Source organism: Nicotiana tabacum, chromosome 7 (assembly GCF_000715075.1).
Source record: "Nicotiana tabacum cultivar K326 chromosome 7, ASM71507v2, whole genome shotgun sequence".
NCBI classification, from domain to species: domain Eukaryota; kingdom Viridiplantae; phylum Streptophyta; class Magnoliopsida; order Solanales; family Solanaceae; genus Nicotiana; species Nicotiana tabacum.
The window spans coordinates 45056546-45075471 of NC_134086.1; the positions used below are offsets into that span (position 1 = coordinate 45056546).

Sequence of the window (18926 nt, forward strand, 5' to 3'; positions counted from 1 at the left end):
TCCAATTTCACCAATTCAAGCCTAAGTAACTCTAATGTCATAGAAGTTCATGACTTTTCTGGTCTCATCCAAATCCTTAAATATCATAGACTTATCAAGCTCTTTGTAGTGAGTAAGCTTATCATTAACTTCTTTACCCTTTTTCATCCTAAGTAACTCTAATTCTTCAAAATCATATTCACTAACATCTGAACCATAATTTGAACTTTTATCACTATCAGATTCACAATCAATACCTAATTCACACTGATATTGACCTGACATAGGCTCTTCATGGTCCCCCATATTAAAATATCAATAATATATACAGAGAAGAAAACATACAAGGACCATATCAATAATTTAATAACTTTGACAATTAAATATTGAACATACAACAAATTACTGCATATAATATAGTTCGAAAAAATAAAGCACGCTCTTTAAGAGATAAAGCACGTTTTTGTCGATTTCAATAACCCAACCCTTCCACAATAAATTACTCCATATAATATAATGGAAAGCAAAAAGCACAATATTTAAGAGATAAAGCACATGGTTCTGTCAATTTCAACAATCTAACCCTACCATACCATGATAAAATATGGGAAAAAGGTACTTGCAAGTTGCAACCAAAGACGATGTAGACCTAGGTCATAAATTGACACCACATAAGAAAACAACAGAGATATCAAACAAAAAGAGTACGAGACCCACATGCAAATACTATACACTAAGCTTCAAAATCAGAAACTCCAGTATATGACAACCCTAAAAAATTACAAAAACAATTGACTGATCCCTAGAAATTACCTAAATAGCTTCAGATGATCTTCAATTTGTGTTGTTAACCCTTGATCGATGGTATCATGCCCACAAGTCTCAAATCTCCTCTCTTGAGAAGAACTAGGTTTAGATGGGGTATTGGAGTTTTTTACGGGACTAAACCTTTTTTAATCCTATATTGATAATTAGGTATAGAATTTCTTAATGGATTAATGGGTTATCGGGTCTTTTTTCCACGCCAGAAGGCTTATGTAGAGAGCCGTTAGCTTGGAGGTATTTTTGGCATAGAAAATTAACGTGGAAGATATTGTAGGACTACCTCGGGTCGCCTGATGGACTGAAGCAGCAATCTCACTATGGTCCAAAAGTTGCAGCACCAGGATCTGCACATAGTGTAGAGTGTAGTATCAGCACAACCGACCTTATGTGCTGGTAAGTGCCTAGCCTAACCTCGGCGAAGTAGTGACGAGGCTAGGACAAGACTACCAAATAAACCTATGCAATTAAATCATATACAGTGGAAAATAAAAGCAGAAACTAGCAGTTAAAGATGGGAAGGGGAAACATGCTGGGGAGGGGGACAACAAGTAACAACAGGAAAACAATAGATAAATGTAAAGAACACCATAATTCAATTATCAACAAGAATCGGAAATCCAAGACAAGTGCACGACATCACCTTTCGTGCTTTTACCTCACATAATCATGGCACGGAATGACCCTTCGTGCATTATCACTCATATCATGGCACGGAATTGTACATTGTGCCACAAGGCATCACCCTTCGTGCTTTTACCTCACAATATCGGCACGGCATCACCCTTCGTGCATTAACACTCTCTCATAATATCGACACGACATCACCCTTCGTGCATTAACACTCTTTCACAAATATCATGCACGACATCACTCCTCGTGCTTTAACACTCTTCCTTACCCAAACAACAATCACAAAGTAATAAGGGCAAGGGAATCAATAAAATCACAATAAAAACTCGGCAAGGAAATAATAGTATAACAACAATATCCCGGCAAGAGAAACAATATCATAAATAATAACATCCCGGCATGGGAAATAATATCAAAAGCAACAACATCCTGGCAAGGGAGACAATATCATAAACCTCTTCTCTTTCCCACATTTACTTCACAACTCAATTCACAACTTGAGTCAATGCTCTACAATATTTAATTGCCAATAATACTTCCACAAATCATTTTACAACTTGAGCCAACGCTCTTCAATGTTCAATTACTAATAATACTTCCACAAGCCTTATTCAATAATAGAAATCATCATATAAAGCATGAACAATACGAAACGGAGTCATATTAATCAAAGTATAAGACTCACGGGCATACTTGACACCAACGTATAGATACTCGTCACCATGCCTATACATCGTACTCAACAATTAACACATAGAAAATAAGACACGACTCCTAATCCCTCAAGCTAAGGTTAGACCAAACACTTACCTCGATGCCGGGAACACAATTCAAGCCTCAACTACTGCCTTACCTTTTGTTTCCACCACCAATTCTCTTGTATCTAGCCACAATTTACTCAACGATATCAATAAATGCTAAATGAATCAATTCTAATGCATGAAAATAGGTTTTATAAAGATTTCCCAGAGAGTCAAAAATTGACCCCGAGCCCACATGGTCAAAACTCGAGGTTCGAACCAAAACCCGATTACCTATTCACCCACGAACCCAAATATATAATTTGCTTTGAAATCGAACCTCAATTCGAGGTCCAAATCCCCAAAATTTGAAAAAACCTAAGTTCTACCAAAAACACCCAATTTCTCCCATGAAAACCCTTGATTTTGAGTTGAAATCATGTTAAAAGATGTTAAATATTAATGAAAACGAGTTAGAAATGACTTACAATCGATTTGGAAGAGTAGTTGTCTTTGAAAAATCACCCAAAGGTGTTTAGGTTTTGAGAAAGTTTAAAAAAAGAAAGATTTTCGGCTAAGTCATGATTTACGCAGGTGCAGTTATCGCAATTGCGAAGCCTGGTTCGCAAATGCGAACTCGCAATTGCGGCCAAAGCTTCGCAATTTATGTCTGCTTTCTTCGCAAATGCGAATAGTGTTTGCAATTACGGTGCCTGTCAAGGTCGCATTTGCGACATAAGCTTCGCAATGCGAAGGTTCCCTATTCAGACAGTCTTCGCAAATACGAGGGGTTTTTCGCAAATGCGAGCTCGCTTGCGAAGCCTACAGATCTGCAATATACCAGCAGTTTTTCCTAAGTTCAAAATACCCCGTGGCCTATCCAAACTCACCCGAGCCCTCGGGGCTCCAAACCCAAACCGACACACAAGTCCAAAAATATCATATGGGTGCTCACGCGATCAAATCATCAAAATAATATCAATAACTATGAACATCAAAATCAAAGAAAAATCTCATGAACTCTTAAATTTCAATTTTAACAACTGATGGTCCGATTCATGTCTCGTTTCTTACCAAATTTTACAATCTCAACTTAAATACCATATAAGACCTATACCGGGCTCCGGAACCAAAATACGGGGCCGATACCATCAAATTCAAACAAATTTAAATTTCTGAAAACTCTTATAATTTCAGTCAAACAATTTTCTTCAAAAATTCATTTCTCGGGCTTGGGACCTCGAAATTCTATTCCGGGCATACGCCCAAGTTCCATATTTTCCTACGGACCCTCAGGGACCGTCAAATCACAGGTACGGGTCTATTTACCCAAAATGTTGACCGAAGTCAACTTAAATTTATTTTAAAAGAAAAATTTATCATTTTTCACAGATTTCCACATAATGGCTTACTGGATACACGCCCGGACTGTGCACGTAATTCGAGTGAGACAAAAGGGAGGTTTTAAGGCCTTGGAACATAAAATTTATTTCTAAAACAAGTGATGACCTTTTGGGTCATCGCATTCTCCACCTCTAAAACAACCGTTCGTCCTCGAATGGGCATAAGAAGAAAGTACCTGAGTCAAAGAAAAGATGGGGATATCGGCTCCACATATCGGACTCGGACTCCCAGGTTGCTGCTTCAACAGGTTGACCTCTCCACGAAACACGAACAGAAGAAAAACTCTTTGATCTTAACTAACGAACCTGCCAGTCTAGAATAGCTATCGGCTCTTCCTCAAAGGACAAGTCCTTGTCCAACTAGACAATGCTGAAATCTAACACGTAGGATGGATCGCCGTGATACTTCCGAAGCATGGACACATGAAACACTGGATGCACGGCTGATAAGCTCGGCGGCAACACAAGTCTGTAAGCCACCTCTCCCACTCGATCAAGAATCTCAAAAAGACCAATGAACCTAGGGCTAAGCTTGCCCATCTTCCCAAATCTCATTACGCCCTTCATAAGCAACACCCGAAGCAACACCTGCTCGCCGATAATGAATGCCAAATCACGAACCTTACGGTCGTCATAACTCGTTTGCCTGGACTGAGCTGTATAAAGCCTATCCTGAATGATCATGACCTTGTCCAAGGCATCCTGTACTAGATCCGTACCCAACAACCGAGCCTCTCCCGGCTCAAACCATCCAACCGGCGACCGACACCGCCTACCATATAAAGCCTCATAAGGAGCCATCTGAATGCTCGACTGGTAGCTGTTGTTGTAGGCAAACTCTGCTAAAGGCAAAAACTGATCCCACGAGCCTTCAAAGTCAATGACACAAGCTCGGAGCATATCCTCCAAAATCTGAATAGTACGCTCGGACTGCCCGTCTGTCTGAGGATGAAATGTTATGCTTAAATCAACCCGTATGCCCAACTCACGCTAAACTACTCTCCAGAAATGTGAGGTAAACTGCGTACCTCGGTCCAAAATGATGGACACGAGCACATTATGAAGACGAACAATCTCCCGGATATAGATCTCAGCTAACCTCTTGGAAGAATAGGAGACTGCTATAGGAATGAAACGTGCTGACTTGGTCAGCCTATCAACAATAACCCACACTGCATCAAACTTCCTCTGAGTCCGTGGGAGTCCATAAACGAAGTCCATAGTGATACGCTCCCACTTTCACTCAGGAATTTCAATCTTCTGGAACAAACGACAAGGTCTCTAATGCTCGTACTTTACCTGCTGACAATTCAAACACTGAGCCACATATACAACAATATCCTTGTTCATCCTCCTCCACCAATAATGTTGCCGCAAATGCTGATACATCTTAGCAGCACCCAGATGAATAGAGTACCAGGAACTATGGGCGTCCTCTAATATTAAATCTCGAAGCCCATCCACATTAGGTACACAAACTCGACCCTGCAGCCTTAAAACTCCATCATCTCCTAATGTAACCTGCTTGGAAACACCGTGCTGCACCGTGTCCCTAAGGACACACAAATGAGAGTCATCATACTGCCGATCTCGGATACGCTCCAATAAAGAAGAACGAGCGACTGTGCAAGCTAACACCCGACTGGGCTTAGAAACATCCAACCTCATGAACTAATTGGCCAAAGCCTGAATATCTAAAGCAAGCAGTCTCTCACCGACCGAAATATATGCAAGACTGCCCATACTGGCTGACTTCCTACTCAAAGCATCGACCACCACATTGGCCTTTCCCCAGATGATATAAGATGGTGATATCATAGTCTTTCAATAGCTCTAACCACCTTATCTGCCTCAAATTTAGCTCCTTCTACTTGAACAAGTACTGCAGACTCTTATGATCCGTGAACACCTCACATGACACGCCATATAGATAATGCCTCCAAATCTTCAACGCGTGAATAATGACTGCTAACACCAAATCATAAACTGGATAATACTTCTCATGAATCTTCAACTGTCGTAAAGCATAAGCAATGACCTTGCCATCCTGCATCAACACCGTACCAAGTCCAATACGAGATGAATCACAATAAACTGTATATAGCCCTGAACCTGTGGGCAAAACCAACACCGGCGCCGTAGTCAAAGCTATCTTGAGCTTCTGAAATCCCACCTCACACTCGTCCGACCACCTGAACTGAGCACCCTTCTGGGTCAACCTGGTCATCGGGGCTACAATAGATGAAAACCCCTCCACAGATCGATGGTAATAGATTGCCAAACCCAAGAAACTCCGAATCTCTGTAGCTAATGCGGGTCTAGGCCAGTTCTTAACTGCTTCTATCTTCTTTGAATCTACCTGAATACCCTCTACTGATACAACATGACCCAAGAATGCAACTGAACTTAATTAGAACTCATACTTCGAAAACTTAGCATACAACTAACTATCTCTCAAAGTCTGAAGAACCACTCTCAGATGCTGCTCATGCTCCTAGGCTACGGAAATACATCAAAATGTCATCAATGAAGACTATCACAAACGAATCCAAGTAAGGCTTGAACACTCGGTTCATCTAATCCATAAAATTTGCTGGGGCATTGGTCAACCCAAATGTCATCACCAAGAACTCATAATGCCCGTACCGAATGCGAAAAGCTGTCTTAGGGACATCGGATGCCCTAATCCTCAATTGATGGTAGCCAGATCTCAAGTCAATCTTCGAAAACACCTTGGAACCCTGAAGCTAATCAAACAAATCATCAATCTTCGGCAATTGATACTTATTCTTGATTATAACCTTGTTCAACTACTGGTAATCTATACACATCCTCATCGACCCGCCCTTCTTCTTAACAAACAACACCAGCGCACCCCAAGGCGAGACACTAGGCCTAATGAAGCCTTTATCAAGCAAGTCTTGCAATTGCCCCTTCAATTCTTTCAACTTAGGCGGGGCCATACGATACGACATGATAGAAATGGGCTGGGTGCTCGGAGCCAAATTAATGCAAAAGTCAATATCCCTGTCGGGTGGCATACCTAGCAGGTCTGAAGGAAACACCTCAGGAAACTCATGAACAACAAGCACATAATCCATAGAAGGAACCTCAGCACTAGAATCACGAACATATGCCAAATATGCCAAACACCCCTTCTAGACCATATGTCGAGCCTTCATATATGAGATAACCCTACGGGTAGAATGAACAGGAGTCCCTCTCCACTCTAAACGAGGTAAACCTAGCAAAGCTAAGGTCACAGTTTTGTCATCACAGTCCAAGATAGCGTGGTAAGGTGATAACTAGTCCATCCCTAATATGACATCAAAAATCAACCATGTCCAACAGTAACAAATCTACTCGAGTCTCAAGACCCCCAATCACAACTATACAAGAACGATGAACACTTTCTACCATAATAGAATCACCCACCGGTGTAGATACATATACATGAGCACTCAAAGAATCACTAGGCATGACCAATATGGTGCAAAATAAGATGACACATAGGAGTATGTAGACCCTGGATCAAATAGAACTGAAGCATCTCAACTACAAACAAGAACAATACCTGTGAAAACTGTATTGGAAGCCTCAGCCTCAGGCCTGGCTGGAAGAGCATAACATCAAGGTTGGGCCCCACCACTCTGAACTACATCTATAGGATGACCTGCTGCTGGCTGGCCTCCACCTCGAGCAGCCTGACCTCCACCTATAATACCTATGCTTCCACCTCTAGCACATATACCTCCACCTCTAGCACCTCTACCTCCACCTCTAGTTGGCTGCACGGGCGATGGAACACTCGGTGCCTGCACCATGGCACGGGAACCCTGATGCTGAGAGCTGCTCGGTGCTCGAGTGCAAAATCTAACAATATGCCCAGTATCGCCACATGTATAATAAGCCCTCGACAGCTAAGACTGCTAACCCTGACGGCCTAAATAACCATTCTGAAAACTCTAGAGCGGAGGTGCACTAATAGGAGATGATAGTGCACTGTAGGGAAACTGATCAGAATACTGCATACGAGAACCACAGCCACCTAGAGCACCATGAAAAGCCTGAAGTGCTAAATGAAACGGCCTAGGAGGATAGCCCCTACCAAAAGAATCCCTACCTCTAGACGAGGCGCCACTGAACCTACCCGAATGACGAGGTCTCTTGTCAGACCCCTAACCACCCCCTATGATAAAACCATCTCAACTCTCCTGGCCACATTGGCCGCATCCTGAAAAGAAATCTCGCTTCCCGTCTCCTTAGTCATCTGAAGTCGAATAGGCTGAACGAGTCCCTCAATGAACCTCCTCTCTCTCTCTCTCTCTATATATATATATATATCAGTGGGAAGTATAAAATGAGCATGATGGGCCAAATCAATAAACCTGGTCTCGTACTGAGTAACAATTATAGAACCCTACCGGAGACGCTCAAACTGCCTCCAGTAGTTCTCCCTCTGAGTGATGGGAAGAAACTTCTCCAAAAATAGCTGAGAAAACTGATCCCAAGTCAAAGCTGGTGACCCAACTGGTCTAGCCAAACAATAATCTCTCCACCAAGTCTTGGCGGATCCAGACAAATGAAAAGCAGCAAAGTCGGCCCCATTGGTCTCCATTATCCCCATATTCCAAAGAACCTCATGACAACTGCCTAAATAATTCTAGGGATCCTCAGAAGATGCACCGCTGAAAGTGGTAGTGAAGAGCTTGGTGAACCTGTCCAACCTCCACAAGGCATCTGAAGATGTAGTTGATCCATCACCGGCCTGAGCTGTCGCTAGGCTGAAGAAGCGGGACAAGAGTAGGGGGTTCAATTTAGCAGTGAGAGAACAAAATCGCATGACAGAGAAGAATAGATGTGAAGTTTTTCCTTACTCTGTAGCCTCTAGGGGATACATACAGACATCTACGTACCGATCCCTCAGTCTCTACTAAGCTTGTTCGTGAATTGTGAGACCTACGTAACTAGGGCTTTGGTACCAACTTGACACGACCTGAATTTTCCACCCTCGAGAGTCGTGATGGCACCTGCTAGTTAAAGTTAGGCAAGCCAACCATTATAATTATTTACCTGTTTCCATTTTTAAATCCTTTAATAGTTGTGAATTAACATTTCATAATCAGTGGATAAATAAGGTGGAAGAATGAAATATAGCAATTTAGTATTAATACCGATAACAAAATCCATAAACCAAAAACTACCCGGATCTGGTGTCACAATTTCACAGACTATCTAAGAGTACTACAAATAAGAGTTTGAAAGATAAATACAAGATGTTTTAGAAATACATAAGAGAAACAGTATAGAAAGGTGGAAGGAGACACCAAGGCTGTAGACGCCTGCAGGACTACCTCGGGTCACCTGATGGACTGAAGCAACAATCTCACTGTGGTCCAAAAGTTGCAGCACCAGGATCTGCACACAGTGTAGAGTATAGTATCAGCACAACCGATCTCATGTGCTGGTAAGTGCCTAGCCTAACCTCGGCGAAGTAGTGACGAGGCCAGGACAAAACTACCAAATAAACCAATGCAATTAAATCATATACAACGGAAAATAAAAGCAGAAACTAGCAGTTAAAGATGGGAAGGGGAAACATGTTGTTGTGAGCACGTGATTTTTGCCCTATATGAATTGCTCCTATTAAATTAAAAAAATAGATTTTTTCAATTATTTGCCATTTTATAGGATTTTATAGGATGTTTATTAATTGTTTGCATTTTTGTGCACGTCTAATTTTTATTTTAATTATAAAAAAATACCAAAAATATCATGCATTGCATTTGGGATTTATTTTTATATTTTTAGAATTAATCAGTAATTATTTGCTTTATAAAAATTTGAAAATCACAAAAATAGCTCATTTTTATATTTTTTGTGTTTTACTTTTAGTTTATTGAATTTCCTCTTTTAATTTAGAATTAAGTAATGTTTACAAATTTTATAATTAGTTAATTAGTTTAATTTTACATTTTTAGATAATCTAGGACTTTAATTTTAGGATTTTTAATTAAAGAAGAAGAAAAAGAAAAACAAAGGAAAAGGAATGAAAGCGGGATTTTAATATAAATTGGGCTAATTCTTGTATCCAAATCAGGCTCGAATCCCAGCCTAAAAACTACCCAAACCCGTCCAAACTACCCAGGCCCAAACACCGACCCGACCCGCCTGACCCAATAACCCATTCCCCCCTCATTAAATCGCAACCCTAAAGACTTTACCCATCAGGTCCCTACCCTGAAGAAGCTAGAAACCACGCTCCATTCTCCTCTCAAAAGAGATGAAACTTGACCCCTTCTCCTTCACTCTGTCAACGGCGCACCCCTCTCCATTTTTCAACAAGAGACGAACCTTATTGTTCTGCCTTTTGATTTGTTTCAAGCTTAATTTTCGAAGCTGTAGTGCTAATGTCAATGTTGATGGGAAAATTGTGAATTTGGGTCTCTGGAATACTGCTTAAAATCGGCTGGGACTGACATGGTCATGGTTGCTGCTGTTATTTTGTTGAAGGCTTGTAACTGGGTTTTCATTTTTATAGCTATTGTTTCTTGCCTTCATTTGACTCACTCTAGTGCTGTCTTCCGTTCGATTTAGGTAAGTTCCGAATCTTACTTGTATTACATCTGTATTGAGTGATTGAATTGTTAAATCTCTTATGTGATTTTACGGATTTGCTTGAGTTTCACAATCAAATGTCCAGCAATGTGTGTGGTGTTTTAATTTGGGAAAATACTGAAAATAGTGAAATAGATTAAAATGACACCTACATGGGTTAATTTCCAATTCTTAATTTCGGTTGGAATACTGTTATTGTTTGTTTGACTATTCTAAGTTCAATTGCATTTTTTTAGTTTGAAACTAGGTACAGTAAATAAAATTCCCATGTGAAGCCATTTTTGAGATATGCGAATTTTACTCATAATTTTAAACTTGGTTGATCTTACGCAAGGCTACATTTCTGTTGTGAGTTTAAGAAGATTAAGGAAGCTAGTGGTGCTATTGTGCTTACAGCTTAGGTTTGGTTTTATTAGTTGCGCCTTTTGAGGCTTTTTGTTAAAGTCATTGCTTTCAATTAGCCAATGGAGTATTTAAACCTTGGGATTTACTGCTTTGAAATACATTTGAGATGTTTCAGTGTATTGGGATGTTGACTGTTAAATCGCCTATTGATACAAATTAGCATATATTTTGAATGCTTTTGGCTGTTAGTTTCATGATAAAAAATGGGAGCCATCTTTTCTCCTCCAAAATATGAAACCAGCGGCAGACTTTGAGAATTGCTAAACAAAGAGAAAAAAAGCAAATCTTAAAAATTCCAAAGCTAAGAAGTCGTTTGCAGCAAACAAAAAAAAAGGCAAAGTTATCATGTAAGATCTTTGAAGCATACAGTTTCACATTAGGCTACTAACATGTACAGTAACATCTAATGTAAGGCAAAAATGAAATAATTTTAGTAATATAAACAAAGTGTGTCGTCTCATTAAGATGCGAAATATGTTGTTGGGATTAATTAGCTTTAGAAAAATAATTAATTAATATCGTAGTTTGCTTTAGGCGTGATTAATAAACTATTGTAACTATGGGTACAGTTCCCGTGGCATGGGTGCCTAATTCCAAAATTCGGGGGTGCATTTCATGTAACTCGATTATAATAACTTCGAATAAGAAAAACCCTTTGAAATAATTTGAAGCGTGCCATGCCAAATAAAATCCCTAAACTCATGGCCCTCATTTAATTAATTTTAATCCTTTAGAAATCGAGGTGTGCCATTTAGCTGAATTTTCCATGGCCCTCGCAAACTTGAAATGCGTAGTTGCTTTAGGCGCGCTATTTAAATTAATTTCCTTAAACTCGGGTGTGCATTTCATGTGACCCAAATCCAAATCTCAACAATGTTAAATAAAATGTGTCGTGGACTGCGGGTGCATTTCATGTAGCGTAGTTCAAGACGTGTTTTAGATAATGTTGAATCTTCCTAAAATAAGTTAAAATGTACCATATGCTGAAACATGTATTAAAATCAGATAATAGGCCAATTATAATAGTTTAAGCAACCGTGCTAGAACCACGGAATCCGGGGGTACCTAACACCTTCCCTCGGGTTAACAGAATTCCTTATTTAGAATTTCTGGTTCGCAGGTTTCAAAAGGAAAGTCGAAATTTCCTCGATTTGGGATTTGAAATAAATCGGTGACGTGAGACACCAAATAAACTATCCCAAGTGGAGACTCTGAATTGAATAATTAATCCTATTTCGGATAATGTCACTTAAATTGGAAAAACTCCGTTGTATACCTCTCGAGGTTTAAAAAGGAGGTGTGACAGCTGCGAGGAAACAACAAGTAACAAAAGGAAAACAACATATAAATGTAAAGAACACCATAATTCAATTATCAACAAGAATCGAAAATCCAAGACAAGTGCACGACATCACCCTTCGTGCTTTTACTCTCGTCCTCACTATAAGAATCAATATAATCTGCACGACATCACCCTTCGTGCATTTATTCCCGTCCTCACCATAAAAAAAATCAATATAATCGGTACGGCATCTCCCTTCGTGCTTTTACCTCACATAATCATGGCACGGAATGATCCTTCGTGAATTGTCACTCATATCATGGCACGGAATTGTACATCGTGCGGTACGACATCACTCTTTGTGCATTAACACTCTCTCACAATATCGGCACGGCATCACCCTTCGTGCATTAACACTCTCTCATAAATATCATGCACGATATCACCCTTCATGCTTTAACACTCTTCCTTACCCAAAAAATAATCACAAAGAAATAAGGGCAAGGGAATCAATAAAATCACAATAAAATTTCGGCAAGGGAACAATAGTATAACAACAATATCCCGGCAAGGGAAACAATATCATAAATAATAACGTCCCCGCAAGGGAGATAATATCAAAAGCAACAACATTCCGACAAGGGAGACAATATCATAAACCTCTTCTCTTTCCCACATTTACTTCACAACTCTATTCACAACTTAAGCCAATGCTCTACAATGTTCAATTGCCAATAATATTTCCACAAATCATTTTACAACTTGAGCCAACGCTCTTCAATGTTCAACTACCAATAATACTTCCACAAGCCTTGTTCAATAATCGAAATCTTCATATAAAGCATGAACAATACGAAACAGAGTCATATTAACCATAGTATAAAATTCATGGGCATGCTTGACACCATCGTATAGATACTCATCACCATGCCTATACGTCGTACTCAATAATTAAACATAGCAAATAAGACACGACTCCTAATCCCTCAAGCTAAGGTTAGACCAAACACTTATCTTGATGCCACGAACACAATTCAATCCTCAACTACCGCTTTACCTCTTGTTTCCACCACCAATTCGCTTGTATCTAGCCACAATTTACTCAACGATATCAATAAATGCTAAATGAATCAATTCTAATGCATGAAAATAGGTTTTATAAAGATTTCCCCAAAATGTCAAAAATTAACCCTAGACCCACATGGTCAAAACCCGAAGTTCGAACCAAAACTCGATTACCCATGAACCCAAATATATAATTTGTTTTGAAATCGGACCTCAAATCGAGGTCCAAATCCCAAAAATTTGAAAAAACCTAAGTTCTACCAAAAATAACAAATTTCCCTCATGAAAACCCTTGATTTTGAGTTGAAATCATATGAAAAAATGTTAAAGATTAATGAAAACGAGTTAGAAATGACTTACAATCGATTTGGAAGAGTAGCTGTCTTTGAAAAATTGCCCAAAGGTGTTTAGGTTCTGAGAAAGTTTGAAAAATGAGAGATTTTCGGCTAAGTCGTGATTTACACAGGCGCAGATATCGCAATTGCGAAGCCTGGTTCGCAAATGCAAACTCGCAATTGTGGCCAAAGCTTCGTAATTGCGAAGGATGGCCTATGTCTGCTTTCTTCGCAAATGCGAACAATGTTCGCAATTGCGGTGCCTGTCAAGGTCGCATTTGCGACATAAGCTAATATGAAGGTTCCCTATCCAGCCAGTCTTCGAAAATGCGAGGGGTTTTTCGCAAATGCAGGCTCGCAATTGCGAGCCAGGCTTGCGAAGCATGCAGATCTGCAATATACCAGCAGTTTTTCCTAAGTTCAAAACACTCTGTGGCCTATCCAAATATCAACCGAGCCCTCGGGGCTCCAAACCAAACATGCACGCAAGTCCAAAAATATCATATGGACTTGCTCATGCAATCAAATCATCAAAATAACATCAATAACTATGAATTTAGCATCAAAATCAAAAACAAATCTCATGAACTCTTAAGTTCCAATTTTAACAACCGATGGTCTGATTCACGTCATATCAAGTCCGTTTCTTACCAAATCTTACAGGCTCGACTTAAATACCATATAAGACCTGTACCGGGCTCCAGAACTAAAATACGGTCCCGATACCATCAAATTCAAACATATTTAAATTTTTGAAAACTCTTATAATTTCAGTCAAACAATTTTCTTCAAAAATTTATTTCTCGGGCTTGGGACTTCGGAATTCGATTCCGGCCATACGCCCAAGTCCATATTTTCCTACGGACCCTCAGGGACCGTTAAATCACGGGTCCGGGTCCATTTACCCAAAATGTTGACCGAAGTCAACTTAAATTCATTTTAAAAGCAAAATTTATCATTTTTCACAGATTTCCACATAATAGCTTTTCGGATACACGTCCGGACTACACACGTAATCCGAGGTGAGACAAAAGGGAGGTTTTAAGGCCTCAAAATATAGAATTTATTTCTAAAATAAGTGATGACCTTTTGGATAATCACAAAAAGCAACCCTTAGGCTTTATGGTCGAATGAGGACTTGCTCGAACTCGAGATAAGGTGGCCCTTGGGCTCGATAGATAGTCCATGAGTGAGAATTTTTTCTAACTTGGGTTAAGGTAGCCCTTAGGCTTTGTATTTTTGCTTTCTTTTGTATCTTTTTCGAGGCCACTTTGTTACGGGTTTCAGGCATCTCCGAGCCGTGTTAAATTGGCCGTAGCTTCTTGGTTCGGGTGTAGCCCAGTGAGCTTGCTACCCTAAGTTATCCAGGTTTGCCTAAGATAATAGTCCCCGAGTGGATATGGTTGTGGCTTCTAAAATTCGAGGGTTGCCTAAAAGATCTGATGCCCTCGACGCTCAATAGTTTGATATGTTCGAGTTTTATTTTTCGGACGGTATTCCCCGAGTGTGGGGTGAATATCCGAACTTTGTTTTAGATCGGCCCTTAGGCTCGTTTCCACAATAGATTGAAAGTATTGAATTGTAAAGTAAAAGAACTTTTTCTAAGACATGAAATAACTGCAAGGAAAAATACTCCTATTTATTCTTGTGAAAAATGATTACACATGCATATATTTTTTAGCCAGGGCTCGAACAACCTATCTGGGTACGGTTCATTCAACCTTTTGGCCCTATCAAGATTCCATCATTTTGAAGTAATTTCCTCGCAACAAAGTTGACATCCAAAGGCAATGCCCCCAGTATTCGAGGTTTATTGTAAGGAACCTCGAATACTGTTAAATGTTGTCTTTGACACCGATTCTTGGTCGGCCTTCGATTCTAAGTTAGCACGATCCGTTGTTGCCTCGTTAAAAAACTTGCTGAAAAATCCAATTGGGACAAAAACGGTTCAAGGAAAAAAGAGTGCAATGCGTGCTTTAAGACCTAAAGCTTTGTGTCGCTCCTTGTCGATAACCTGCAAGTGTCTGTCGAAAAATAGAAAGAATTGAAATGGGGTCGTACCTTCATTTGGATTTCGAATGTTTAATGTGACCTTCCTCAGTACCAAGTCCCCGTGAACTTTGAACTTGATCATTTCTCCTTTCATTTTGTGTAGTATTTCGCCCAAACCCCCTGCCTCTAAGGTCTTCGTTATACGGTTGATATCGATCTCTATTAGACCTTGGTTCTCGGTTGATATCCCTCTTGATTCTCTCCATGGGCCTATTAGTATAAATGGACCCAGAAGGGGTCCCCATTTGATCTTCCTCGACCTTGATCTTCGATTGATATCGATTATATACATCGGCCCGAGTGAATGTTGGATACTCGATCAAATTTTGCTTCAACTGCTATGAAGCTATAAAATTCCGAGCATTGAGGCATTGAGTGAAAGCTTGAACATCCCAATCATCGGTGACCGGTGGCAAATCCATTCTTTCCATTTGGAATCGATCACGAATTCCTTGAGCATCTCGTTGTCCTTTTGCCTTACCTTGAAAATGTTTGACTTTCACATTGCAACCTTAATGGCTCCGGTATGTGCCTTTACAAAAGAATTTGCAAGCATAGAAAACGAATCAATAGAATTAGGCGGTAAATTATGATACCATATCATGGCACCCTTCGATAGAGTCTCCTCGAATTTCTTCAGCAATACAAACTCAATTTCGTCATCTTCCAAGTCATATCCTTTGATGGCGCACGTGTATGAGGTGACGTGTTCATTTGGATTAGTCGTCTCGTTATACTTAGGAATCTCAAGCATACGAAACTTTTTGGGGATTGGCTTTGGAACCGCACTTGGGGGAAATGTAACGACCCGACCGGTATTTTTGAGAGTTATAGCCCATATCCCCTGTTAACAACTTCCCACATCTTTTTCTGCTATTGCAACTTGCTGGGAGGTTTCGTTTTGGTTTTTGGAGTGTTTTATGACACTTAGTCCCTAAATAGAGGCTTAAGTCTTAGGATTTGGACTGTAGTTGAAACTGTGTGAAAATGACTCCGAAATGAAGTTCTATCAATTTCGTTAGCGCCGTTGTGTGATTTTGGGCTTTGGGGCGGATTGGGATTGTGTTTTGGAGGTCCGTAGCTTATTTAGGCTTGAAATGGCAAAAGTCAAAATTTTGAAGATTTGTACCGGTAGTGGAATTTTTTATATCGGGGTCGGATTCTAATTCCGGAAGTTGGAATAGGTCCATAATGTTGAATATGACTTGCGTGCAAAATTTGAGGTCATTCAGACGTTGTTTGATAGGTTTCGGCATCGGTTGTAGAAATTTGAAGTTTCTAGTTGTTTAAGTTTGAATTGGAGGGTGATTCATGATTTAACGTTGTTTGATATTATTTGAGGGCTCGACTAAGTTCTTATGGTGTTTTAGGATTGGTTGGTATGTTTGGTTAAGGTCCCAGGGCCTCGGGTGAGTTTCGGGTGCATAACAGATCAAAAGTTGGATTTGTGTTGTTGCTGAAGTCTTCTGGTATTTGGTGTTTTCGCACCTGCGGTGGGGAGACCGCAGTTGCAGGATCGCACGTGCGGAGTGAAGGGCGCATATGCGGAGTTTGGAGGCTTGACCAATGATCACAGGTGCGAGGGAAGTACTGCATCTGCGATGCCCGCAGATGCGCCTAAGGAATCGTAGGCATGGAGGAGGACCGCAGAAGCGTACAGTGTTCCACATGCCCTTGCCGCAGATGCGGACCCAGCCCTCATAAGTGATTCTCGCACCTGCAATGGATTTCCCACAGGTACAGTTGAACGCTCGCAGAAGCAAGTTCACTTGGCAGAAAAGAGAATTTCGAGGGTTTTATCCCCTTTTCAATTTTTGGAGTTGAGAGCTCGGATAAAGGCGATAATTCAAGGATTTTTAGAGAGAATTTTGGGGTAATGATTCCTAACTCATTTTTGGTTGTATTCCATTAATCTATAGTTAATTTCATCGTTAAATTAAGGAATTTGGGTGAGAGATTTGGGGAATTGTGGAAGTTCTTCAACGAAGTTTTTGAGTTTTGATTGGGATTTTGATGTCGGATTTGGATAATTTTGGTATGATGAACTCGTGAGTGAATGAGTGTTCATATTTTGTGACCTTTACCTAATTTTGAGACGTGGGCCCGGGGAGGCTTTTTGAGCGGTTTTCCAATTTCTTGCTTTAACTTTGATTTCATTAGCTAGATTAGTTCTTTGTAGTTATATTTATGATATGTAATTGATTTTGGCTAGATTTGGGCCACTCGAAGCTGGATGTTCGTGGAAAAGGCATTGTGACTGATTGGTCGATATTTTAGATAATGTTGTGTACCATATATTTGCTCATGTTCTATGCATACAAGATAACAGGAGCTCAATGCACATTGTCGTGAAATGAAGATTGTTCTTTTGCAGCAACAAGAAAGTAACTATCGTTTACCGGTCATCCTTGTTCATTAGTGGTTGGGGAGTTCTCTCCAGACTACTAGGTCAAGGGTTCAATACTGGTACAAACAATCTCATAGAAAGTAACTCTCGTTTTAATTGGTGTTTGTATATGACCGTGCTCGAGGACAGTCATATGTCTTGCACCTTACCATATGCCCCGCTTTTACTAGTCGTGAATATCGACAGATCAGTAGGGTGTTAGTCTAATTTCATTTCTATTGTTAAAATTTCAGGAAGTAAAAGTAAAAGTTGTTATATTAAGAACAATTGATCCATCTACTGATTCTTGCATGCCTCTTGGTGATGAAGCATGACATTCCCCTTATTTATCTTCATGTCAATATGTTAATTTTCTCTGTATGTGTATAAAGCAAGGGTCCATTCATGTCCCATGTTAAGTCCAAGTGCACCAATCCCAGCCGATGTGGGAAACCAGCACCCCTCGCACGTCCACGACCGGACAACTGGAGCGTGGACTATATAAGATGGGGGCCCAATATCGGGTGAACAAAGAAATGGGATGGGCCTGGCTTTGATACCATCTTGAATTGTGTGATCATCTCATCTAAAAGCTTAAGCTGTTAGAGAGAGCACAGTTTTATTTACTTAATTATGTCTTCAACATATATATTCTAAAATTAGTCTTAATGATTAGCAGGATTTCCTAACAGGCAGCCGCTTTCTTCAGGACTAATTTTGGTGCTTTCATTGCTGCTAATAGCTAATTCTAAATTTTCTTCTGGAGTATGTTATTATCCTTTGACATGAGCTGAGTGAATTTGTAGGATAGATTTTAGGAAGCAAATTTAGCTACCATGATCATGAGACTAATCTAGGAGTACTAAAGACCATGGTAATATAGGGGAAAGAGATCTGAAATAAGCTTTGTTTAAGAGGACCCTGCTCTTCTGAGATGGATAAAACTGCAGCTTTTGTCATCTGCAGTTTGTATAGCTTGACTTTTTCTTAGAATTCTTTATTCATTCTGCTTTATCTTTCAAAATTTTGATGTTATAGAAGTTTACAAATCACCAAGTGAGAAATGAAAAGTATTTAATGCATTTCTAGTGTAACTCTATCTGTTATGTCATCAACCATCTATTTTTATACTTTGGAACTTTGACCTTTTAGTGTAGTGAAGCAATTCAAGCAAGGAATAGCTAATCCTTGTAGGAAAAAAATGTC

The 18926-nt window shown here is 39.9% G+C and overlaps 1 long non-coding RNA gene across 1 annotated transcript; it reads left to right on the forward strand.

Moving 5' to 3' along the window:
• The first annotated feature begins 9706 nt into the window (after positions 1-9706).
• LOC107768316 (uncharacterized) lies at positions 9707-18802 on the forward strand. Its single transcript, XR_001644124.2, has 2 exons — positions 9707-10174; positions 18400-18802. It is a non-coding gene; the product is annotated as an uncharacterized LOC107768316 (long non-coding RNA).
• Positions 18803-18926: the final 124 nt, after the last annotated feature.